Here is a 27,356-nt window from a genome sequence, read left to right as displayed (position 1 = left end):
GGAGATCGGGATACCATTTAAAAATGGCATCCCGATCTCTCGCTACACTGGGGACCTCTGGCGAGGCTGCCTGTTCCCGTTCAGACCTCTTCTTCAACTCAAGTCGCATTGAATAGCCATGCGTTTTTTTGGCACTGCGAGTGTCAGGAAACACACAGTTAAACACACTCACTAGGGGACTTTGTTCCCTTTTGGGAAAATCAAGCCTTAGTTTCCAATTGGGAGAGTCGCGCCCAGGGTCACTAAACCGGTCTTCACTCTCTGGCTCCTGGGTCCACTCTGCCAGGGATCGCGCTCCCAGGACCTGTGTTATTTCCTCATTGGTTGGGGTTCACACATTGCTGCGCGATAGGCCACGAGCCAGTCACATGGATTATGAGGGCTCGTCCCTTAAAAGAGGTGTGCTACCACATCCATCATCTCCTTGTTGCCGGATGGTAGATTAGTCGCTGTCAATTTGTAAATTGGCTGATGACTTTTCAGAGAAAATAATAGCAATCAACAAAATTAAACTTGGATAGTTTTGAGCAATGAGCGTGACAGACTATCTGTCACAGCATTGGATGCAAGTGTCAAGATAATGAAACATTTCTTCAGAGTAATGAAAGACCAACCAAGAATTTTCAGACCCCAACAACAGCACAGTAGAATATTCAGGTCAAGGGTACAGGAGAACAGGGTCGCAGGTTTATTACTTCCAGCCTGAAAAGATTGAAAATTCTGATGTTTCAAATCCCAAAATAGCAACAAGACTGCCCGAGGGTCAGAGCCTGCTATTACATAAGTGATATCAATAATGCAAGCTGACTGCTTTGGTTATAAATAAATAATATTAACATGCCAATCTTCCCAAGTGCAATAATATCCCAATGGTATTTGTTTAGGCATATTAATCATCGATTATAAAGTCTGTAGGTTTCTGAACTCTGACCTTGGGACCAAATAAGGGTTCCCAAGGCCCACACTTACTACCAACAGAACCAGCTCGGTGATTTTTCCAGGGACTGCCTCCTCATTGCCCATCTCTAGACCCGCTGTGGAATTGAATTGCAATGCCTCTGCAGCCCCACTGGTAGAAGATGTTGTTGCTGAGGCACATCAAGGATCGAGAGGTGAGGAAAACGAGTCCAAAGCGTATACTGGGGCTTCCTTTCCTCCCCATGCCCCATTCTTTGGGGGAATGGAGCCTCCACCTCCAATGCCTCCCCAGGATAGCACAGGAAGGTAACTCCATGAAGCTGGTTGCCTCCCAACATGTCAGCGGGCTACTATGCCACCAGAAAAATGCAGCAGCTCCAACAAATTGTCACTAATAGGCGATTAGATTGTTTTAATTGGTTTGTGCGGTGGTAGATGATTCGACTCCCGACCCACCTATGAGAGACCTCCCTGGAGGTGGGGTATCACTGGGAACCCTCCTGACATTTCCTCACTATTTTACCACCCCTGCCAGTCCCTTCAACTCCACATCTGGAAAATTCAGTCAATTGGGTCATGAATCACTAACTCTTTTTGGAATAAAATGAGTTCACTCATGACATTAGGGGAGAACGTTATCCCCTCTTCCTGATATAAATGGGTGGTTACAATTGTTCACACACAAACACACACAAACACGCAAATCTGAAACCCTCTGGTTCACCAGAGGAAATTGATTCAACCTTTCTGAACCTCCTGATCATTTTAAGCGCATCCTCCCAAACACAAAGGAATGCAAGCCACGTTTACTTCGGATGTCCTCGTGATTTTTGTCCCGATACCATTTCTGGTGAACCTGGGCTGTGCCCCTTTCAGAGACCAATGGGTGAAGTGCCCAAAACCCGAGAGGAGGTCTGAACTTTCTTTAACATTGAATTGTCGCTTCCTCACTTTTGTAACGTAAACCCCTTTTCAAAAATGTATTCCTTGGTGGGATGTGGTGTCGCTGGCAAGGCCAGCATTTATTTCCCATCTTTAATTGCCCTTGAGCTGAGTGGCTTGCAAGGCCATCTCAGAGGGCACTTAAAAGTGAACCATATTGCTGTCGGTCTGGAGTCACATGTAGGTAAGACCAGGTTCAGCCCAGTTGGCTGGTCGTTTGTGATGCAGAACCGGGTCAACAGCGGGGTTCGACTCCTGTACTGGCTGAGGTTATTCTCAACCTTGCCGATAGTCTGAGATGTGGTAATCTTCAGGTTAGATCATCACCAGTCATCTCTCCCTCTGAAGGGGGAAAGCAGCCTATGGTCACCTGGGACTTTGGGGATTTTAAAGACCAGGGGCGCGATTCTCCGCAAATGCGGAGAGTCGTGAAGGCTGCCGTGAAACCGGCCGTGTTTCACGGAAGCCTCCGCGCCCCCTCCCGGGACCCGATTCTGCTCCCCGGTCGGGGCTAGCAGCGGGGCCCCGTGAACCTCGGCATCGCAGGCTTAGCGAAATTTGCTAAGCCCGCGTGCCAAAGTTAACGGCGGCTGACGCGCACGATGACGTCAGCCGCGCATGCGCAGATTGGACGGCTCCAACCCGCGCATGCGCGGATGACATCATCGCGCATATGCGTGAAACCCGCGCATGCGCGGGCCGGTATGCCTCTCAACCGCCCCGCTGGATCAGTCCCCCACAGAGGAACATAGAGTGCGCGGGGTTCGGACCCGCTGCCCGCGATCGGTGCCCACCGATCGCGGGCCCATGCCACCCTTGGCATGGCCGTGGTGCGGACGTGCCAATCGGTGGCATGGTTCTCCAGAACGGCACTTTGCGGCCGTTTTCACGAACTGTGAGAGCAGGTGTGTTGGAGTTCGTGAAAACAGCCGTAAAGGCCTGGGAAATCGGCCCATTGGCTAGGGGAGAATCGCTGCTCGCCGTAAAAAACGGCGAGCAGCGATTCGTGTCGTGGGGCAGCCGTGGGGGGGGGGAGAATAGCGGGAGGTCGGGAAAAATGTCGGGAAGGCCCTCCCGCTATTCTCCGACCCATCGTGGGGGGCGGAGAATCGCGCCCCAGGTTGATACAGCTGACGTCCTTCCCCAAAGGACATTAATAAGCCAGATGAGTTTTTAAAACAATTGGCAATGGTTTAATTTCCATTACTGTGGTTAGCTTTCAATTCAAGATTTATTGATTGAATTTTAGTTCCACCAGCTGCCACGGTGGTCCCGGAGCTTTAGTCTGGGTGTCTGGATGACTAACCATTACCATTATATACCACTGTTTCTCCAAAAATTTTAAATAAAGGTCAACATTCCATTCGTCTCTGTGTTTCTCTTCCAACGTATGAACTGTCTTTAGTGTATTTTGTACATGAACACTAAAATCCCTTTGTTCAATATTTCCTACTCGCCCGATGTTCATACAAAAATTCGAACTTGTATTTCTTGAACCCAAAGTTAAGGACTTCACACTTCCCCACATTGAACTTGGGACAGCACGGTAGCACAGTGGTTAACACTGTTGCTTCACAAGGCCAGGGTCCCAGGTTCAATTCCCGACTCGGATCACTGTCTGCGCGGAGTCTGCACGTTCTCCCCGTGTCTGTGTGGGTTTCCTCCGGGTGCTCCGGTTTCCTCCCACAAGTCCCGAAATATGTGCTTGTTAGGTGAATTGAACGTTCTGAATTCTTCCTCAGTGTACCCGAACAGGCACCGGAGTGTGGAGACGAGGGGATTTTCACAGCAACTTCATTGCAGTGTCAAATGTAAGCATACTTGTGACAATAATAAAGATAATTATTATCATTAACTTTGTCTGCTGCAGTTTTTCGGACTAATTTCTTCGGTATCCCTTGTGGTGGTATGATTAGCATAGCTGCCTGCCATTGGTGCATAACACCGGCTTACCATTGGCCCTGGTCGGTCATGTGCCTCTCGACCAGTTGGTTGAGACCAGTCATGTAACGGCTCCCCGATTGGTTGAGAGGCTGAGTTAACCCCGCCTCCAGGGTGGGGTATAAATACCCAGTACTTCCGGCGGTCGTCCTTCTACTGTAATCGACCGCAGGGCTTAACATCTAGTATATTAAAGCCATACTTTTGTTCAGCAACTCGTCTCAATTGATGGTACATCATCCCTCAATTCCGGCTCTCTTCTACACAACTTAAAATTGCAGCCTGTATATCACTGAAACTTTATCAGAAAGATTTAAAAGCACACCACAAACACAGCCAGAAGAGATAATCCTGCAACGAACCTGTCAGTAGTTCATGACCTCGGTAGCATAAAGGTGTTTAGCAGAGTTAGGGTTAACGTGGGACTGGGGAACAGTACCGCCCATGTTGTGATGGAGAGAGGCACATGGTAGTAGGCTACCTGTGGCGAGGATATTGGAAGGGAGCAATACAGAGACAGCAGCAACGTAACCTTGGATATGCGCATAGTTATTGATTACCAATGAATGGTTTATGTTCATCCAAGCAAGGCTCCAAACCTCCTTCATAAAGCACCAAACATCCTTTACAATGATTCCTTTAAATAGTGATGATGACAGGGATGGTCCTTCAGGCTGTTTAATGCCATGTTCAGCTGCACAAGACTAGAACAGGGTTAAGGCAAAGGTTTTGCTGACGGTGTGTAAAATAGCAGCGCTGACATGAAATCAGAATTGCATACTGATTTGTAATAGCGACTTGGTGTTCTGCATGCTTATTTTTATTCATTCACTGGATGTGTGCATCATAGATAAGCCCAGCATTTATTGCCCATCTCGAAATGCCCTTGAGAAGGTGACAATGAATCACTTTCTAGACAATGGATGGCCATTTCAGAGGGTAGTTAGCCGTGGGTCTGTATTCACAAACCAACCAGACTGGGTGAAGAGGGAAGAATTCCCTCCCTAAATTAGATCAATGAACCAGAAGCTTCCAACAATCCAGAGATTATATTGTCACCATAACTGATACTTGCTTTCCATTTCAGATTTAGTTAATGAACTAAATATGAATTCCTCCAGCTGCTGTGGTGAGATTTGAACTCATGTCACCAAATCATTACTCCAGGCCTCTGGATTACTTTCTGCTATCATTCCTGATGAGCTGCCATCACTCGTTGGGGGATATACAAATTCCTTTGCCAAGGCCAGCAAGTCCCACCGGAAATATGCAGGTGGACTGCAAACCGAAAGAAATGAACACCACGGGGCTGAATTATTCTAAACTCCAATGAATAGACTCCCAACCTGTTTAACCTTTGCTCAGAAGACGGTCCCTCCATACTGGGGATCATTCAAGAGAACCTTCTCTGAACCACCTCCAATTAAATAGTGGGTGAGATCGAACCAAAAAAAGAGTCCGTTCTGGGTGGGATTAGTGGGGTCAAAACAACGAGAGCGACCCTGATAACTAACGGCACACCCTGTTGCTATTTCGGACCTCGGTGTGAAATGCACCACCTCCCCCCACCCAAGGCCGCACTTAGCGTCATTTACTACACCGAGAGATCGGGATGCTATTTTTAAATGACGTCTGGATCTCTCGATCCCCTGATGTGATCCCCAGACCCCTCCAACACCCCCAACTCACCTGTTGGGGAGTCCTCGAGCCCCCTGCACCCCAACATATACCAGCAGGACACCCTTGGGTCCATTCCCCGGCACAGGAAAAATGTCAGCTTGGCACCTTGGCGTTACCAGTCTGGTACCCTGACAGTGCCCTGGCAGTTTGGTAGTGCCACCTGGGCACCCTGGCAGTGCCAGGCTGTCACCCAGGTGGCACTGCCAGGGTGTCAGGCTGCAGAATAATTGAAGAAAAGATAGGTGAGCCTGCTTGTTCCTTATGATCTCACTTGCTTTGTCATTCAATGCTACATTTGAAAATGAAAAATGAAAGTCGCTTATTGTCACGAGTAGGCTTCAATGAACTTACTGTGTAAAGCCCCTAGTCGCCACATTCCGGCGCCTGTCCGGGGAGGCTGGCTCTTGCTGAGGACTTCATGTTGATAATTTAAGCTTTTGCTGCATCCTTTGATAAAATCAAGGGGCTTGTCCTCAAACTCACCAAACTTCGTCTTCAAATGCCTTTGAAGTTTTGAGGGTTTTAAACTCATTTTCTGGTACTTCCCTGCATTTAACACACATGGGCTTTACATCCTGATTTGCACTGGCACAATTAACAAAGTCATACCTCAAGAAATCATCTTCGGACTGTTTTGTTGCTGATTTCTGTTTCTTCTTAATGAGTTGTTCACCAGAGGCCCTGGAGTTCTATATACAGCTCACACCAGCACTGTTTTGTTCTGCCGTGGACTCTCCTGGGTAGCTCTCTCCAGTAGATTCAGTTGTGAGATCCTGGCCTGATTGTGTCTCTGGTCCTCTCTTTCTTAATATGAGATGATCCAACGTGGGTTCTTCATAGTCCAGTTGCTTGCCTTCTGGCAGCTACAAAATGGAGTAATCTCTCCTTTGTGATTTCTTGCCCAAAGCCTGGACGGACATTTCTGCGTGACATCAGTGTATGTGCCGGGTGCATAACCTGCTCTCTGCCATCGCTTCTGGCGGTTAGCAGCTGATATTCTCAACTTAAAAGCCAGTTGTAGACATGGATTCGCGGTCATTGGGTACTTCTTCCCATGATCGGCAATGCTGCGATTTATCTCTCCGCGAACCTCCTGGCATCCGCCCTCGACACGCTTGTGGGACACGACCTGCAGTTTGGAAAATCCTGAACCAGATCATGGCTGATCTTCTACCTCAACCCCATATCTCCATATCTCTTGATATCGTCCCTCTCTAGAAATCCATCAATCTCTGTCTTTAACGTCCTCGATGATTGACCAGGTCTTCTAGGGTAGAGAATTCCAAAGAATCACTATGTCAGGTGTTCTAATTCTGTTTACTAACCTCATTTCTGGAATGTTGTTGAATGTCTTCTGAAATCCAAATGCACCACATCCCCAACCATAATTAAATCTGCAAAAAAACTCCAACAGATTTGTCAAATGTAATACACATTGAATCCACATGGAATCTGCCCAATCCTACTATTATTTTCCAAGCGTGCAGTTATCACTTCCTTTCTAATAAACTTTAGCATTTTCCCTCCTTTGATCTCAGGCTAACATTTGTAATTTCCCATTTCTCTCTCGCTCCTATTTTTAAACAGTGCTACCTTCCAATCTGCAGGCACCATTCCAGAATCTATAGTATTTTCAAAGTCCATCACCAATGCATCCATTATCTCTCCAGCCGACTCTTCCACTCAGAGATGCAAATCATCAGTCCCGGGATTAATCAATTTTCAGTCCCATTAATTACTCCAGTACTTTTCAAAAATTAATACTAATATCATTCAGTTCATTCTCACTCATCCCTTGGTTCATTAGTATTTCTTAGAAGTTTTTGTACCTTCCTTCATGAAGACAGAGACAAAGTATGTGTATAATTTCTCTACAATTTTCTTATTCTCCACCATAAATGCTCCTGTCCCCACCTCTAATGGGCTCACATAGAAGCTTTTACTGTCTACCTTTATGTTTCTCCATAATTTGCTGTTCTGGTCCCCCTTTGCGGAATTCTAAAATGCTCACGATCTTCAGGTTTACTACTGTTTTTGCCAATCTTATAAGCCTCAACCTTTAGCCTAAAACAATCTTTTACTTCTCTTGTCAGCCACATTTGGATCATTTTCCCTGTTGGGTTTTTGTGCCTCAAAGGAATTTAAATTTGTGGTAAACCATGTATTAGTTCTTTAAAAACTAGCCTTTGCCTGTCTTCCCTCACACCTTTTAGCGGAGCTTCACAATCTATCAATGACATGTTTACAGTTTGTGCGTCCCTGTGCTCAGCTTCATTCTTGCCCCTGTCCCCTCCCCCCACCCCCCCCACCCCCCCACGACCAAAACCGAGAAAATACACACATTGATAGTGCTTCTTCATGTGTAAAAACATGCCTATATGGATAATTTCCTTTTACTCCCTGTCTGAATGATGGTAAAGTTTATAAATGTTGAGACGCCAGACGAGCAAACGTGGAATTTGCTCACGCGAAACAAGATGGAAGAATCAGCCGATCACGTCACTACACCACAGAGACCTTCAAGGCAGCAAAGCCAAATTGTTACAGAAAACCAGCACAGTTCTGGTCCCCTTATTTGATGAGGGATGTAGAACTGCATTAGAGGCAGTTCAGAGGAGGTTGACTGGATTGATTCCAGAGATGAAGGGCTTGGCTTGTAGAGAGAGATTGAGCAGTTTAGGTTTACGCTCCCTCGAGTTTAGAATTAGAGGAGATCTAATTGAGGTATATAAGATGATAAAGGATATTGACAAAGTAGAGATGCAGTGGATGCTGCCTCTTATGGGGCAATCTAGAATGATCATAGTTTTAGGATAAAGGGTAGCAGATTAGAACAGACATGAGGAGAAATTACTACTCTCAAAGGGGCATGAATCTGTGGAATTCACTAGCCCAGAGTACAGTGGGAACCAGAGGTTCGCTGAGAAGGTGTCATAACTGAAGGGGAAATAGAGAACAAAAATAAGGGAATAACATCACCCTCAGGCAGAGCAAAAAAGGTGACAAGTGTGAGAGGGGAGGTGGTCAATGCAGGACTGAGGGTGTTGTACCTAAATGCGCGCAATATACGGAACAAGGGGGCGGGGTTGCATTGTTAGTAAGGAATGAAGTTAAATCGATAGCAAGGAGCGATACAGGATCAGAAGGCATAGAATCTCTGTGGGTAGAGTTGAGGAATCACAAAGGTAAAAAGACCCTGATGGGAGTTATGTGCAGGCCCCCAAGCAGTAGTCAGGATGTGTGGCAAAAAATATATCAGGAGATAGAGAAAGCATGTAAAAAAGGCAATATCACAATAATCGTGGGCGACTTCAATATGCACGTGGGCTGGGAAAATCAGCTTGGCAGTGGATCCCAAGAAAAGGAATTTGGGGAATGTTTAAGGGATGTTTTTTTGGAGCAGCTTGTGTTCGAGCCCACTAGGGATCAGGCAATTTTGGATTTGGTGATGTGTCATGAGGCAGACTTGATTAGGGATCTCAAGGTGAAGGAACCCTGAGGGAGCAGTGACCTCAATGTGATAGAATTTACCCTGCAGTTTAAGAGGGAGAAGCTGGAGTCAGATGTAAAGGTATTACAATTAAATAAGGGTAACTACAAAGACATGAGGGAGGAGCTGGCCAGAGTTGATTGGAAAAGGAGACTAGCAGGGAGGACAGTGCAGGAGTTTTTGGGGGTTATTCGTGAGGCACAGCAGAAATTCATCCCAAGGAGGAAACATGCTAAGGGCAGGACAAGGCATCCATGGTTGGTGAGGGAAATCAAGGACAGCATAAAAGCAAAAGAAAAAGCATATAAAGTGGCAAGGATTAGTGGGAAGTCAGAGAATTGGGAATCATTTAAAAGCGAGCAGAGGACAACTAAAAAATTAATAAGGGAGAGAAGATGAAATATGAGTGCAAGTTAGCCAGTAATATAAAAGAAGATAGTAAGAGTTTCTTTCAATATATAAAAGGTAAGAGAGAGGCAAAAATAGGCATTTAACCATTGGAAAACATGGCTGGAGAAGTAATAGGAAACAAAGAAATGGCAGATGAATTGAATAGTTACTTTGCATCAGTCTTCACGGTGGAAGACACGAGTGGGATGCCAGAGCTCCAGGAGAACTCGGGGGCAGAGGTGAGTGCAGTGGCCATCACTAAGGAGAAGGTTCTAGGTAAACTGAAAGGTCACCTGGATAAGTCACCTGTACCGGATGGACTACACCCCAAGGTCCTAAAAGAGATAGCTGAGGAAATTGTGGAGGCATTGGGCAGCAGGGTAGCATGGTGGTTAGCATAAATGCTTCGCAGCTCCAGGGTCCCAGGTTCGATTCCCGGCTGGGTCACTGTCTGTGTGGAGTCTGCACGTCCTCCCCCTGTGTGCGTGGGTTTCCTCCGGGTGCTCCGGTTTCCTCCCACAGTCCAAAGATGTGCGGGTTAGGTGGATTGGCCATGCTAAATTGCCCGTAGTGTCCTAAAAAAAAAGTAAGGTTAATGGGGGGGGTTGTTGGGTTACGAGTATAGGGTGGATACGTGGGTTTGAGTGGGGTGATCATGGCTCGGCACAACATTGAGGGCCGAAGAGCCTGTTCGGTGCTGTACTGTTCTATGTTCTATTGGTTCTTTCAGGCAGGAATGTCCTAGAGGACTGGAAAGTGGCTGATGTAACACCACTGTTTAAGAAGGAAGGGAGGCAGAAGACGGGAAATTATAGACAGGTTAACCTGACTTTGGTCATTGGTAAGATTTTAGAGTCTGTTATGTCTGTTATTAAAGATGAAATCGCGAAGTGATTGGAAGTGCATGATAAAATAGGACTGAGTCAGCACGGCTTTGTCAATGGGAGGTCATTTCTGACAAATCTGTTAGCGTTCTTTGAGTAGGTAACAAGGAAATTAGAGAAAGAAGAACCAACGGATGTGATTTATTTAGATTTTCAGAAGGCCTTTGACAAGGTGCCGCATCGGAGACTGTTAAATAAGTTAAGAGCCCATGGTGTTAAGGGTAAGATCCTGGCATGGATAGAGTATTGGCTGACTGGCAGAAGGCAGAGAGTGGGGATTTAGGGGCTCTTTTTCAGGATGGCAGCCGGTGACTAGTGGTGTGCCTCAGAGACTGCGCTGGGACCATAAATTTTCACAATATACATTAATGATCTGGAAGAAGCAACTGAAGGCACTGTTGCTAAGATGTCACAAAGATCTGTCGAGGGACAGGTACTATTGAGGAAGCAAGGGGGCTGCAAAGGATTTGGACAAGCTAGGAGAGTGGGCAATTAAGTGGCAATGAAATACAATGTGGAAAAGTGTGAGGTTATGCACTTTGGAAAGAATAATTTATGCATAGACTATTTTCTAAATGGGGAAATGCTTAGGAAATCAGAAACTCAAAGGGACTTGGGTGTCCTTGTTCACGGTTCTCCACAGGTTAACGTGCAGGTTCAGTCGGCAGTTACGAAGGCAAATGCAATGTTAGCATTCATGTCAAGAGGGCTGTAACAGCCTCCCCGAACAGGCGCCGGAATGTGGCGACTAGGGGCTTTTCACAGTAACTTCATTTGAAGCCTACCCGTGACAATAAGCGATTTTCATTTTCATTTCATTTCAAGAAACAATCTCAGACAAAAGGGGTGATCCTTTAAAACAGAGAAGAGGAGGAATCTCTTCAGCCAGACGGTGGTGAATCTGTGGAACTCTTTGCCGCAGAAGGCTGGGGAGGCCAAATCACTGTGTGTCTTTAAGTTAGAGGTAGGTAGGTTCTTGATTAATAAGGGGATCAGGGGTTATGGGAAGAAGGCATCAGGATAGAGATGAGAGAAATATCAGCCATGATTGAATGACAGAGCTGACTCGATGGGCCGAGTGGCCTAATTCTGCTCCTATGTCTTGTGGTCTTCTGGTCTTATGCTGGGATTTGGAGTTAATTTACGGAGGAGGTAGACAGATTTTTAATTAGTTGGGTTGAAGGGTTCAGGAGAACAGGCAGGAAAGTGGAGTTGAGGGCGAGAGAAGAACAGATGTAATGGCAGAGCAGGCTTGAGGGGCTCAACTGGCTCCTCCTGCTCCTAGTTCTCAGGAAATGTACTTTGTTTTCTCACTGTTTATTTTATATGCGCTTTTTATGATCCATATAGAAGTTGATGTACCATCAATGACCACGCGACGAAATGGTGAAACTATTGAGGCTATTTTGTGCTAGATGTTAAGCCTCCTGCAGCTGGAACCAGAATGGAGGCAGCGCAGGAGAGTATACACTTTTATACAGCGCCTGCTGGGAGAAGCCAGCAGGCTGGGATTTACTGTATTAACTGTAGTACAGAGGCAGTACCATAATACACGTAGTGTATGACCAGTGGTGTTTACCACAGAAGTGAAAACTATGCGGCTGTGCAAATGGAAGCATTTTGAATGGTCAAGTCCTTTTTTCGATAATTTTAACTAAATGTTATAAACGACCTAAACAGTCAGTAAAAACATTGCCAGCAACTCATTTTTTTTAAAGGTCATTCATCCCAATTAGGACATATTGAGAATCAGCCTGTGCAGGAGCAAATACTCCAATCACTAAGATGCACTGGCTGCCATTTCCTACGTCTTATAGATTCTTATTCAGTTTGATAAATAGTAATGACTTCCTCTGAAGAAATCAAAACAGATATTGACATGAATTCATGTGAGTGGAGCCCAGGGAGTCCAAGACTAATTTCAGGTGGCTTTGTCTGGAAGAATTCCGTACCCTGTCCTAGAGATTTTCTGGAGATCTTGGAGCAAGTTGGTGGTCAGAGGCAGACTGCTGGTGCAAAACTACCAATCTGTGACTATCTGCCGCCATTTTAGGTGAGGAAGTTTCATCTGCAGCCATTTTATCAGCCCAGCAAAGATTTTTTAAAATAAATTTAGTGTACCCAATCATTTTTCCAATTAAGGGGCAATTTAGAGTGGCCAATCCACCTAGCCTGCATGTTTTTGGGTTGTGGGGACGAAACCCACACAAACACGGGGAAAACTTTCCATCTCCACACGGACAGTGACCCAGAGCCGGAATCGAACCTGGGATCTCAGCACCGTGAGGCCGCAGTGCTAACCCACTGAGCCACCGTGCTGCCAGCCCAGCAACGTTGAGGTGGTCCCAAAGAAGGCAGCAGTTTGACCGTGGCAACACACCTCAGCACTTTCCTCCAATAAGAACACTCCTTTTCAAACTGTTCTGACAATGCAAAATACTTTGCACCTTCAAACAAACTTACACATGCTGTGAAATATAAGCTTTAGAAGATTTATTGTCAGCAATATCTCGTTTAATTTTTCTCCAATTAGAGTGCCCATCAACAATGTTTGTATTCCTTTACTAGGGTCAGGAAATAATTTGCAAACATAACAGTAGATTGCGTTAGTGGGTTACGGAAAAAAATCAACCAATTTCTCATTTCACCTTTTTAATAAATTTAGAGTACCCAATTTTTTCCAATTAAGGGGCAATTTAGCGTGGTCAATTCACCTACCTGCACATCTTTGAGTTGAGAAGGTGAGACCCACGCAGGCACGGGGAGAATGTGCAGACTCCACATGGACAGTGACCCAGAGCCGGGATCGAACCTGAGACCTCATCAACGTGAGGCAGCAGTGATAACCACTGTGCCACTGTACTGCCGATTTCTCATTTCTGTCGTCCCATTTCTCTTCACCCTCAGTGACCATAACACCTATAGTTTCTGGTTTGGATAGTAATAAATATTGCATTGTATCCAATGTAACAGATTTTGGCCATATGCAATAGCTTTGGGGAGGGCCTCCTCCCTTACTTTGACAATATCATCAATATCTTGAAGTTCCAGTGTCACTTAATGCCAAACTATCTTTCTGATTTGGTTCATCTTCATGCCTTTCCTTCATTTTTCTGTATTTTTGACTGCAGTGCTCTTGGTGACGCTTTATATTGCTAAAAATCTGACCTTGAATAAAGCAGCTAATAAAGCATCAGACTGAGTCAATCCCACTATTTATCAGGCTCTGCAAAAACAGGATTTATCTTTAAACTATGAAACTGTGATTCTATAACACTCTCTCTCCCCCTGTCCACTCCCCTCATACACTGTCTCTCCACACACCCCTTCGCACACTCTTTCTCTTCCCAACCTCCTCACAGTTTCCCTACACCCCCTCACTCTCTCCCACCACAATCCCCCCCACACCCTCCTCCCACCACCACTCCAGATTCTTCCCACCGCCCCCTCTTTCACCTCATTTTGGGTCCTCCATCTACTGCCTCACCTGGGCTTGGGGTCCTCTGCCCACTGCCTTGCCTGGGCCCTGGGTTTCTCTGTCTACGACATCGCCTAGGGTCCGTCCATTGTCTTGGCCACCTGGTGCTGCTCACTGCTTTGCCCTCGCCTGGGGCTTGCTTCCTCCCCTCACTTGTTGGGGCCTTGTAGAAGTCAACTATTTCCTAACACACATAATAGGTAAAAGATAGCTATTTTAGATAAATATTAAGTCCCAGTTTTACCCATTTTAAATTAAGGATTTCAACACTCTCATAACCTCAGGTCATCTCAAAACATACTGCTTACAAAACAGCATAACACAGCATAATTCACTTTACTACACAAAAGAACCTGATACAGGCAAAGGCATAGAGATGAAAACAAACACTTTAACTGAATTAATGAATATATTTTTCAAGACAGTGTCCAAGGACAGGGCAGGATCTATAGCAACAGCGTGGCACGACAAAGTGACACGAAGGCTCTAATGTAAGAACAGCTAAGTCAGCAAAAGACCAGTTAAAACTGGCCTTGATAACAGCACAATATCGCTTTCTTTAACATACACAAATATGCAGATACAAAACAATTAGAACTAATGTTGCATATTAACAATGGACGGCTTGCCGTCAAATCAGATGTGTTTGAGTCTAACCCAAACCAATTAGGATTATATTGGGGTGTAGTTAGATGGCTTAAGACAGATATGAAACAGTAGAGCTGTAAAGTTTTGTTTGGCCATTTTTAGCTGGAGCTGAAGCTGGATTGCTTTCTCTCTCTCTTTTTCATGAACCATCTATACTTTGATCTGAAATATTCACTGTCTCCCTGTATTCGTATTTCATTTTCAGACTTTGACTTTTAAAGTTATTGCGAGCTGTTTGTCTAAGCAAGACGATCATTTCTGTGATTCTTTGAAAGCTTCAAATTGTCTACGAATTACCTTTTAAATTACTTTCAAATTGTAACCAATAGAAGACAAATAAACAATTCTTATTTGCACCTGAGAAGTTTTAACTTAGATTTCTACCGACTTCCAGTAATCGGAAAGTGCAGTTGAAACCGAATGGTAGTTCTATCAGGCCTGCTGCCTGGCCCGTGCCTGGGGCCAGCTGCCTCTCACACACCTGCTGGGCTCCAGGGCAGGCTCACTTGTCCCAATCGTTTGAATTTCCTTTCTTGGAATCTTACCTTCCCCCCTACGCTTTGTTGCTCATCCAATCACAGACTGATTTCTCGTATTTTTTTACTAGTGAGCTATCAGCAGTAAATGGAGGGAGGAATCATCCTGTGATTGGATGAGCAACTTTATCGCATTTTCAAAGATTAGTCAGTCAAATGCCATTCCGGCACTATCCTGCATGTTGACGCCCTTGTCATTTGAGGGCCACGTGCCTGGTGCAGAGTGTGTTTCATTGTAAACCTTCCCCTGCAATCCACCACAGCCCACCTTCTCCCAAGCAGGGGAGGCAGTGGCATAGTGGTATCGCTACTGAACTAGTAACCCAGGACCCAGGTTCAAATCTTGTCACCGCAGATGGATAATAATAATCACTTATTGTCACAAGGCGGCTTCAATGAAGTTACTGTGAAAAGCCCTTAGTCGCCACATTCCGGTGCCTTTTCGGAGAGGCTGCAACGGGAATCGAACCCGTGCTCTGGTCTTGTTCTGCATTACAAGCCAGCTGTCTTAGCCCACTGTGCTAAACCCACCCCATAAAATTTGAATTCAATACAAACCTGGAATTTAAAGTCTATTTATGATCGTGAAACGATTGTTGTAAAAACCCATCTGGTTCACTAATACCTTACCTGGTCCAGATCCACAGTAATGTGGTTGACTCTTAACTTCCTCCTCAAAGGCAATTAGGGATTGGCAATAAATGCTGGCTCAGTCTGCAACACCCACGTCCCATCAACAAATAAAATAAAAAATACCTTCACAGTCAGTGCTAACCACTGCACCACCGTGCCACCCTACTTCATAGTTACCTTAGTTTAGATTTAAGGGCCGGGATTCTCCCCTACCCGGCGGGGCAGGGGGCCCAGCGTGTTGGAGGTCTCCGCACCTTTAGGAGCCAAGCCCTCACATTGAGGGGCTAGGCCCACGCCGGAGTGGTTCCCACTCCGCCGGCTGGCGTGAACGGTCTTTGGCGCCACGCCTGCTGGGGCCGAAAGGACTTTACCGGCCGGCGTAAGTCCGCGCATGCGCCGGAGTGAAGACCATGGCGAAGGCGGAAGAAAAAGAGTGCCCCCAAGGCACTGGCCCGCCCGCCGATCGGTTGGCCCCGATCACGGGCCAGGCCACCGTTGGGGCACACCCCGGGATCAGGTCTTTTAAAAATCTTTTATTATTTTATTTTATTAACATTTTCCTTACCTTTAATTTGATTTGATTTATTGTCACATGTTCAGAAGTACAGTGAAAAGTATTTTTCTGCGGCCGAGGGAATGTACACAGTACGTACATAGTAGACAAAAAGAATAATCAATAGAGAACATCGACAAACAGTGATTGGTTACAGTGCGGATCAAGGGGCCAAACAAAGCAAATACGTGAGCAAGAGCAGCATAGGGCGTCGTGAATAGTGTTCTTACAGGGAACAGGTCAGTCCGAGGGAGTCGTTGAGGAGTCTTGTAGCTGTGGGGAAGAAGCTGTTCCTATGTCTGGATGTGCGGTTCTTCAGACTTCTTCACCTTCTGCAAGTTGGAAGGGTCTGGAAGAAGGCAATTCCTGGGTGGGTGCAGTTTCTGATAATGCTGTCTGCCTTACTGAGGCAGCATGAGGTGTATACAGAATCAATGTGAGGGTGGCAAGCTTGTGTGATGTGTTGGACTGAGTTCACCACAGTCTGCAGTTTCTTGCGATCTTGGACCGAGCAGTTGCTATACCAGGCTGCAATGCAACCGGATAGGATGCTCTCTATTGCGCACCTGTAGAAGTTTGTGAGAGTCAATGTAGACATGCCAAATTTCTTTAGCTTCCGTAGGAAGTAGTTTCAACCAACATTTCCCATCTGTGTTGTTTGGCTGAGTGTCTGTAGAGAGGGGGGTAGTTAGAAAGTGGAGGGGGGAGTGTTCAGCATCAGGTAGTCAATTACCAGTTGTATTTTTGCCTCTTTAATTATAATTACTGTAAATAATAAAAGGTTGCTTGTGTTTAATTTTACAAACCTGGTGACTGTAGAGAATTTAACTCAACCAAACCCACAGCTATCGATATAAAATCTAATTTCACCTGAGACGCGACTCGGGCCAAATGGGATTGGAACTGATTGCGCGAGCCCAGCGTGACAGAAAAGACGTTTTGAGTCCAATATGACTCTTCTTCAGGACAGTACCAAAGAAGCCATTTGGACTTAAATAATTAACTCTGTCTCTCTCTCACAGATGCTGCCTGACCTGGTGAGTTTTTGCAGCACTTTCTGAGATTTTTGATCAGCCCTTTCTCATAAAATAGCCTGTTTTCCAGTTGGTTCCTCAATAGATTGGGCCAGAGAACCATACGTTCCAGAATTCATCTTCCACAACATTAGTGATAATTAGGCTGACCCAGTCTATATGTAGATTAAAATCCCCAATAATTACTATATTCCCGTTGTTGCATACACCTCTAATTTCCTGGTTTATAATGTGCCCTGCATTATCACTACTGTTTGGTGGCTGAATGCAACTCTTCATGTTTCTTAGTTCTAACCAAATTGATCCTACATCTTGATCTTCCGATTGAAGATCCTCGCTCACTAATGTAGCTATTGATTGGCACCTGCTATTTAACCCTTTGTGCGGTGAGCCCCCAAGCATTGAACGCCATGGCTTACACTCACCTCTCCATAAGGGAGAACCGACACACCTACCCCCATAGAACCTCGACAGTGCAGAAGGAGGCCATTTGGCCCAACGAGACTGCACCGACCCTCTGAAAGAGCACCCCACCAGTCCCCCACCCTATCCCCGTAACCCCACCTAAACTGCGCATCTTTGGACACGAAGGGTCAATTTAGCATGGCCAATCCACCTAATCTGCACATCTTTGGACTGTGGGAGGAAACTGAAGCACTTGCAGGAAACCCACGCAGACATTGGGAGAAAGTGCAAGCTCCACACAGGCAGTCACCCAAGGTCAGAATTGAAGCTGGTTCCTGGGTACTGTGAGGGGTAGTGCTAACTGCCGGAATGTGCACGGGCAGATGTCGCATGTGTTGATCGGGCAATGGGTCAGAGCATTGTCAGGTCTCCAGGATGCTCACATTTCAGTTTGCTTCCTTTCAGTTTTTGGATTGAGAAGATGATGGCAGTGCTATTGATAATTGTGGGCCATTCGCAACAACCAGACACCATGCGGTTGCATGTGGATAGGACGAGTGCCCCGCACAAGAAGGGGTGGCAGGGCCCATTCATGCACTGAGTGCAGGCCCACATATGGAGGTGGTTCAGAGGAGACACTGCCGGCCATGGGTCTACCAGAGGGGAGCATCATATCTCCAGAATGTCAGGCGTCCAGTGTCGAAGATGACTGCCACTGTCCCAAGAGCGAGTGGACCACCTCTGCTGGATGGTGCAGCAGTTGGCACCACCTGGACTGGGATGGTACCCATTGCCTGTAGCCCTGAAAATTCCAGCCGCGCTGAACTTTAATTCCAGTGTCCCATTTCAGGGCTGCATGGGGGAGCTGTGTGGCATATCCCAGTCTGCCGCACTTAAGTGCACAAGGCAGATGCACTATTTGCGAGGACCCACATGTACATTAATTTGGACCAGGCACAGGTGAGCCAGGACCATGAGCTTCACCAACTTGGTTGGCTTGCCCCAAATGGAGGGTCTCATAGACTGCTCACAGGAGCCTTTGCGTTCCCCATGGTGGCATGGGGCACCCTTTAGGAACTGGAAAGGACTCCATTCCCTAAAAATGCAGATCGTCTGTGACTAGGTCATACGAAAAAGGCAGGTGTTTGCCCATTTCCAGGGGAGCGTCCATGACAGCTGCATTTTCAGATGCTCTCAGATCCCAACCATATTCAAGGGAAACCAGCAGCTGAATGATTGATTGATATTTATTGTCGCATGTACCGAATTACAGTGAAAAGTATTTTTCTGCAGCCAAGGGAACGTACACAGTACGTACATAGTAGACAAAAGAATAATCGAAAGAGTACATTGACAAATGATACATCAACAAATAGTTGATGGCTGGAGGGATGGCTCCTCAGGACAAAGAGGCAGCTGGCCCCAAACACAATCTGAGGCCCGATACAGTGAGGCTCATGCTTCAACATGTGTGCTGCTTGAGCTGGCAATAGGCCTGCTAAAGGTGCAGTTCCAGTGCATGAACCAGTCAAGGGGAGTCTTCCAGTACAACCGCTAGAGGGTGCTGTGCATCATTGTGGTGTGCTGTGCTCTGTAAAACCTGGCACTGCAAAAGGTCGAAGGGCTGGATGAGGTCGTACATAGGTACAGAGATATCAGGAGCAGAAGTTGGCAATTCAGCCCTTCGAGCCTGCTCCACCATTCAATCAGATCATGGCTGATCTCTTCCTGGTATCAAATCCACCTCCCTGCCTGTTCCCCATATCCCTTTAACCCATTATCAGAAATATATCTATCTCCCTCTTGAAACCATTGAATGATTCAGACTCCACTGCACTATGGGGCACGAATTCAACAAATAAATCACCCTCTGTGAGAAATAGTTCCTTCTTATCTCAGTTCCCACAAGGGGCAACATTTGGGGTGGAATTCTCTGTCAGCCAACGCCGGAATCAGCAAACACAATTGGACAAAGAATGGCAGGTGAGGTGAAGTCGTGGCCCATGCCTGGCACCCGACAGAATGCCATGCTCAACAGGAGCCTCAACAGCGGCGTCAGTGCGTTCTACTCTGCATGTGCAGTAAACGCTGTTGGCATATCATTAGCTGGTCTGACCCGGTATTCTCCGGGGCCTCCGTGATGATGTGCCTCTGCGAGGAGGAATTACTAAGGACGAGGTTCACTTGTAGTTTCCAAAATTAGGGAACATGCGCTGTGGCTGCTGAGGGAGAGAGACGGGGTACGGAAAAATGTCCAACATCGCCATAGTGTGCTGACAGTTATGCCGATGGTCGGGGCGCTTCTGCCAGGGCCGGGGTAGTAGCAGGGTGAAACCAGGAGGTGGGCCGTGGGGTCAGGGTGGATGGCATGGAACACCACTGCCGCAGCCTGCAAGGCAGCCATGTGACTGCGCATGCTGCTTACTGCCCACTGTGAACTTAGTGCCACGGATCATATGGGTGTCTCCCCAGGGCCTCCCTAGGTACCCAGTCGACCCATCAATGGGATGGGAGTTCTCCGGCGCAACCTGTGCCATCTTGTTGGCTGGGAAATATGGGGTGTGTGGGGAGTGGAGTGCTAATTTGTGGCTGCAGCTTGTAAGCCTCTCGAGTACCAATCCCGACCCCAGCGAATCTGACAATGTTTTTCATTGGAATCACTCGTGTTCTACGCGGTGCCGGTGCTAGCCCATTGACAGTCATTGAATTGCCCTGGGACTGGCGCCACCTTTGCTGTCATAAAAGTCCACTGATTCTGTCCCAGCGACCACACTGAAATGGAGAATCCCACCCTTGGTCTACGTTTACTTCATCAATCCCTTTTAGTATTTTATATACCTTGATCAGATCCCCTCTTATTCTGCTAAACTCCAGCGAGTCTAAGCCCAAACTGTTCAATCTCTCCTCATACTTCAAGCCTTGCATCCCTGGAATTAATCTGGTGAACCTCCTCTGAAACTGTTCAGAAGAGGAGGAAGTTGAAGAGGGTGGCGACGGACAACCCCGGAGGAGCGAGCGGAAGGACCACAGGCGGTGGCCTGGGCCCAAATGAGGCGCAGGACTGGGGACGCCCTCATTGCCTCTCGATTTGGAGACGACCGGGACTATGTCTCCGGGTGGGGGTGTGAGACCATTTCACTTGTGTCTTGCCAGTAGGAGGTCATTCTGTTGATTGCTCCTTTCATGGGCAGGGCGTGAATACAACATGAGCGGTCGATGCAGGAAAATGATCAGTGAAGACTGAGCAATGCTCCTTATATCTCCTGCAAATATCTGCCTGAAAGAGGCATGAAGGTGAACTGCCGCTGAACAGGGTGTTCTAGAGATGATGAGAGACTGAATGATACATCACAGCTGCTCCTGCCTCCTCAGATGTCAAGGGTCCCATTCTGGATCCCCACCTCTTGATGAGATGGACAGATTTTCACGAGCTTTCAGGCGATTGTATTCTCATAATGAATGAATGCTGCTAGAAACGGAAGGCCTGTCCATTAGCCTGGGTGGGTGGGGAGTGTTGCTTTGGGTGCAGGGGTGGTTGTGATGGCATTGCCAGTATCATGTCAGTATGACTGTGTAATCACAGTGGGGATGGATGGTGGGTTGGCGAATCATTGAGCTCACAGAGAAAATGGAGGAAGCACTTGCGTTGCTTGAGAGTTGGCAGAGTGTGTTGCAATTAATTGAAAGCAAGGGACACTTTATGGGTCATCAACATGACACTTATTACATTTAATGGTGCTAACACTGGTGATTAGTTGCTACTCGTGCCTTTGTTCACCCATGCCCACTATGTTATTATCTTTTCTTTGCCTTTCTCAGCCTCCTGCTATGTCTAGGTGTACCCCCACGATCTGCAGCTGAGGATGAGGCGACATGTTGCGTTCCACGCCCTGTTGCCTGAGATGACCTTGGTGGATGTGGCCTTGAGGGCCCAGTCCTGCTTTCAGGCTGCACGGATGTTGCAGTGCTGCCCTCCTCGGTATACGAGCTGCAGGTGTGTCAGTCACTGGACACAGATGGGCTGGACACACCCAGCGTCTCTTGGGTGAAAAGCCACGGGCTGCGCCCCTGCAGGTCCTCTTCCCTACGGTTGCCTGAGGGCCCCTGGGCTCCTCCAAGGATACAGGGGCAGCTGGAGTGAGATTCAGAAGCCCCGCCGTCCTCTGGCACAGACACTCGCCGATTCCCACAAGTGCCTGCACCATGAAAATGAAGAGCTGCACCATGGAACTCAAGCCTTGAGCCATGGAGGTCATGAGCTGAGCCATGGAGTGATCATCCTACACCAAGGTCTCCACTGCGAATGCCACCCTCGCAGTGTTGGCCTCATTGCCTTGGAGTGTCGGCACCATCTCCTCAGGCAAGAAGATGATGGGCCTCCTCCAGTCAGCCTTCCAGTCTGAGGAGAGACGCTGTCGTCCTTTCCTGATGCTTGCACCTCTGCCTTTGCAGTTCCAGCAACTGTGGGACGACTGAATCCAGGGGAACGTCATGTGACCGTGGCTCAGCAGAGTCCTTGGCTCCGGCTTCCCTCCGAGTGCTGGAATGCTAGGATATTGCAGCCTCCGCCTGCTATAGATCATCAGCTGTCAAGTTCTCACCAGTGAGTGACCCGAGTTCTCATTGCTGACCCGAGTGCACGTGAGCGCTCTCCCTTTTTTAATAATAAGACAATGTTAGCTGTCCCTTTGGCAACTCACTTGAGGCCACAGAGGATTTTAAAATTACTGCCAGTACATCTGATATCTCCTCCCTTGCCTTCCTGAACAGCCAGGGATACATCTTGTTTGGCCCAGCGGGTTTATCCACTTTTAATACTGCTAAACCTCCTATGAACTCTTCTCTCTCTCTATTTTATTCTCTCTCTATTTCCTCAAATATTCAGAGTCAAAGAACAAAGACAGAGAAAAGTACATCACAGGAACAGGCCCTTCGGCCCTCCAAGCCTGTGCCGACCATGCTGCCCGTCTAAACCAAAATCTTCTACATATCCTGGGTCTCTATCCCTCTATTCCCATCCTATTCATGTATTTGTCAAGGTGCCCCTTAAATGTCACTATTGTCCCTGCTTCCACCACCTCCTCCGGCAGCGTGCTCCAGGCACCCACTACCCTCTGTGTAAACAACTTGCCTTGTACATCTCCTCTAAACCTTGCCCCTCGCACCTTAAATCTATGCCCCCTAGTAATTGACCCCTCTATCCTGGGAAAAAGCCTCTGACTATCCACTCTGTCTATGCCCCTCATCATTTTGTAGACCTCTATCAGGTCGCCCCTCAACCTCCGTCGTTCCAGGGAGAACAAACCGAGTTTATTCAATCGCTCCTCATAGCTAATGCCCTCCATATCAAGCAACATCCTGGTAAATCTCTTCTGCACCCTCTCTAAAGCCTCCACATCCTTCTGGTAGTGTGGCAACCAGAATTGAACACTATACTCCAAGTGAGGCCCAACTAAGGTTCTATACAGCTGCACCATGACTTGCCAATTCTTATACTCTATGCCCCGGCCAATGAAAGCAAGCATGCCGTAAGCCTTCTTGACTACCTTCCCCACCTGTGTTGCCCCTTTCGGTGACCTGTGGACCTGAACACCTAGATATCTCTGACTTTCAATACTCTTGAGGGTTCTACCATTCACTGTATAATCCTCCCAATGATGTCTACACCTGCATAATCCTTTTCCATTGTGAAAACTGACACAAAGTATTAATTAGGGGCTGTACACATGTCTTCTGGTCCCCCACACATTATCTATATGATCCCTAATTGGCCGTACTTCCCCCCCCCCCCCCCCCCCACCCGAGTTATTCTCTTGTTCTTTATACAATGCCTGATCGCCAATTTCCTTGCAGTCTCTTAGCTTTCCTAACTTCCTTTTTAAGGTCCCTCCTGCATTTTGTATTCTCCTCCCAGGACTTTAATTTATTCATTCATGGCTCGTGGTGGGCGTTGCAGGCTGGTCCAGCATTTATTGCCCATCCCGAATTGCCCTAAGAGTCAACGGTATTGGTGTGGATCTGGAGTCACATGAAAATGATATGAAATGAAATGAAAATCGCTTATTGTCACAAGTAGGCTTCAAATGAAGTTACTGTGAAAAGCCCCTAGTCGATACATTGCGCCTGTTCGGGGAGGCTGGTACGGGAATTGAACCCGCGCTGCTGACCTGCCTTGGTCTGCTTTCAAAGCCAGCTATTTAGCCCTGTGCTAAACCAGCCCATTAGGAGCCCATGGGGCAACCTGTGGGTGGAGCCAGAGAACAAAGGTAGGGTGTTGAACGAATACTTCACATCTGACTTCATCCAAGTGAATGGTGGATGCAGGTATGGAACTCAGGGACAGAGACAGTGAGGTTCTTGAGCAAATTGACATAGGGAATGACAAGGTATTGGAGGTGTTGGCAGACTTACATGTGGACAAATCTCCAGGTCTGGATGAATTGTGTCACAGACCACTGTGGGAGGTGAGGGAGGAGATTGTCGGGCCTTTAACCCGAATGTTTTAATTCCTCTCTGGCCATGGGGGTGGTGCCAGAGGACTGGAGAACAGCTAATGTGATTCCAATTTTTAAGAAACGTTGAAGAGATAAGCCATGGAACTACAAACCAGCGAGTAGGGAAACATTTGGAGAAAATTCTTAAGGAGAGAATCTAGCTCCACTTGGAGAGGCAAGGTTTGATCAGGGATAGTCAATATGGCTTTGTCAGAGGGAGGCCCTGCCGAACAAATGTGATTGAATTTTTTAATGAAGTGACTAGGAGTGTAGATGAGGGTAGTGCAGCTGATGTAGTTTATATGAAGTTCAGCAAAGCCTTTGACAAGGTTCCCACATGGGAGACAAATTCATTTGAATACAGGGTAATCTGATCAGGTGGATTCAAAATTGGCTTTGTTGCAGGAGACAGAGGGTGATGACAGAAGGCTGCTTTAGTGACTGGAAGCCAGTGTCCAGTGGCGTACCACGAGGATCTGTGTTGGGTCCCCTATTATTTGTCATTTATCTAAATTACAGATATGACTATGTTGGGGGCGGGGGGGTGGGGGGGGGGGGGGGGGGGTAGCATCAGTAAGTTTGAAGATGTTACAAAAATTGGGCTGGTGGTTTACAGTGAGGTTGAATGATTTGGGTTAGAGGAAGTTATAGACGGGATGATCAAATGGACAGATAAGTAACAGATTGAATTTAATTCTGAAAAGTGAGGTGACACACTTTGTGAGGAGAAATTTGACAAGGAAGTGTTCAATGAATGGCCTGACACTGTGAAGTTTCAGGAACAAAGGGACCTTGGCGTGTTTGTCTACAGATTTCTGAAGGCAGAAGGTAGTTTGATAGGGATGTGAAAAAGGCATATCGGACATTGCTTTTGTCAATCGAGGCACACATTACAAAAGCAGGAAGGTCATGTTGGAATTGGATAGAACTTTGGTGAGGCCACAGCTGGAGTACTATGTGCAGTTCTGGTCACCACTTTACAGGAAGGATGTGATGGCACTGGAGGGGGGTGCAGAGGCGATAGATCAGAATGTTGCCTGGGATGGAACATTTAAGTTGTGAAGCCAGGTTGAATAGGCATAGGTTGTTTTTGTTGGGGCAGAGAAGACTGAGGGGCGACTTGATCGAGGTGTACAGGATTATGTGGGGCATGGACAGGGTGGGTAGAGAGCCGCTGTTTACCTTAGTAGGTAGGTCAAGTGTTTTTCATGTCTCGCTGCAGTCTTGATATACTGAAGGGCCTCTTCTGCACTGTATTTTCTGCGATTATGCGGCATCTTCTCTGCAATAACGAAAGAAGTGTGTCAGTGTTTGTTTTTAGTTGTTCACGGGATGTGGCCGTTGCTGACTGGGCCAGCAATTATTACCCATCCCTAACTGAAGCTGAACTGAGTAACTTGCTTGGCCTATTCAGAGGGCATGTAAGAGCCAACCAATTTTCTGTGGCTCTATGTAAACAGCGGGCAACACCAATTTAGTGTGCTACTTTCTAAGCAATTAACAGTATCGGTTGAACGTTGTTCATGCACTGTTGTCTGTTCCACCTGTAGATTGTTGTAAGATCTGAACATTTTGTTATATTGCCTGCTCTGCTGCCCCCTCTGTTGGGGAAGTTTAAACAACATTAGCTCAATAATGGCTGCTGGCTGTTGCATAAATGATATGGAGAGGCCGGCGTTGGACTGCAGTGAGCACAGTAAGAAGTCTTACACCAGGTCAAAGTCCAACAGGTTTGTTTTGAATCACTAGCTTTTGGATCACAGCTCCTTCCTCAGGTGAATGATTCATTCTAATTCATTTTTAGCACATTGAGGATTATTTAGCAAATGTTGTCCAAATGCAGAGTCGGATCTAATGTTGGACACAATATTCTGAGTTTTGTAAACATGGACTGGTTGGGTAGTCTGCACCTTGGCAGTTGCGTACAGCAGAAGGGACATGCTGTTTGATATGACCTACCGGTCTTTGAGGCGTACAGGCTACATACCGAGCTTCATATTGGCACTGAATGTTATACACCACATTACTCATTTGTGTGATTGGCAAAACATCCTTTTGGCTTGTCGGCAGCATCCTGTTTGTGGAGAATACAACACGTGTTGCTACCGCAAATGATCAGCATGAAACAGCCAGCTTCACCTGTTGCTCAAATTTCTGATATATTGTTTCCTTTCAGGGCAATCCGAGGTAGACTGACACGTTCCAGGGCCAAGAATGACGGCCTTAGGTACATTCATGAATTTGAGTAATATACCTGCAAAACTACACTGTCAGTTGGGCTCACAGTGTGACACATTTGTGAGCACTGGAAGCTACATATACCACTTTACAAGACCCTGTTATTTTCAGACAGAAAGAACATGTACACACATTGCACCTGTTTCCGCTGCACAAAATAAGAGATAACCATTCATGGCGCCTTGACCAATCAGAGTCAAGGTGCCTGGCTTAAATTTCAAATAATGTTTGGCAGTTAGCTGTCAGTCACCATCCACTGGTACATTCTTCATGGCAATGTCTCTACCAATCAGAATCCACTTACTGAGCGATCAACACTCTCTTCTCATACAATATGAAGTCATTGTTCCCCCGACACTGGTATTCGTGATAGTGCAAGATAAAAAGCTTTGATAAAATGTATTTTTTCAGCAACACTCATGCTCTGTAGACTAGATTAATGACTCTCATGTGCATGAATAATAATGCTTTTGAATATTTCAGAGAGACATGTTACCTTTCCATCCTGCCCTCATCAGGACAAACCCAAGAATTCCCAATTTCAAATGCTCACAACCATTGCTTTCTTCATGACAACTCCTTTGCTAATCAGCGCTGACTTGCACCCTTCTTTCCTCTCGCATAAATTGTCCTGATCATTTGAAAGTTGGTATTCTTGCATCCTGATAGTTGCAAGTTTAAAGGCTTCTGCAATTTGTCTAATTTTTCCAGCAATATTCAAATGATCCCTTTAATTAGAATACTCCTGGGTTTATTTCATTGGGGATTATTTAAGTGTGTAGAACAGATTAATCCCTCATGAATTGCAACACAGATGGGTTAGTAACTTCACAGCTCATTAGGTACCGACTGAGAGGGAGACTTTCAACCCATAAGTTCTGTTCTCTCGGAATGGATGTTACATTAAAAATACATACATACCAAACAAAGCAGTTTTGCTCCAAGGCTCATAATTACAACCAGACAGCCATCAGATAGTTCAAATTTCCTGCAGTCATGATGACTTTGTGAGTTTGAGCTGGCAGGGTGACGATGTGAGTGTGGTAGCATGCTGGTTATGTTATTAGCGAAGTAATCTAAAGATCTGGACCA

Source organism: Scyliorhinus canicula, chromosome 17, assembly GCF_902713615.1.
Source record: "Scyliorhinus canicula chromosome 17, sScyCan1.1, whole genome shotgun sequence".
Taxonomy (NCBI): Eukaryota; Metazoa; Chordata; class Chondrichthyes; order Carcharhiniformes; family Scyliorhinidae; genus Scyliorhinus; species Scyliorhinus canicula.
The sequence above is the reverse complement of the archived record's forward strand: the minus strand, read 5'-3'. Positions refer to the sequence as shown.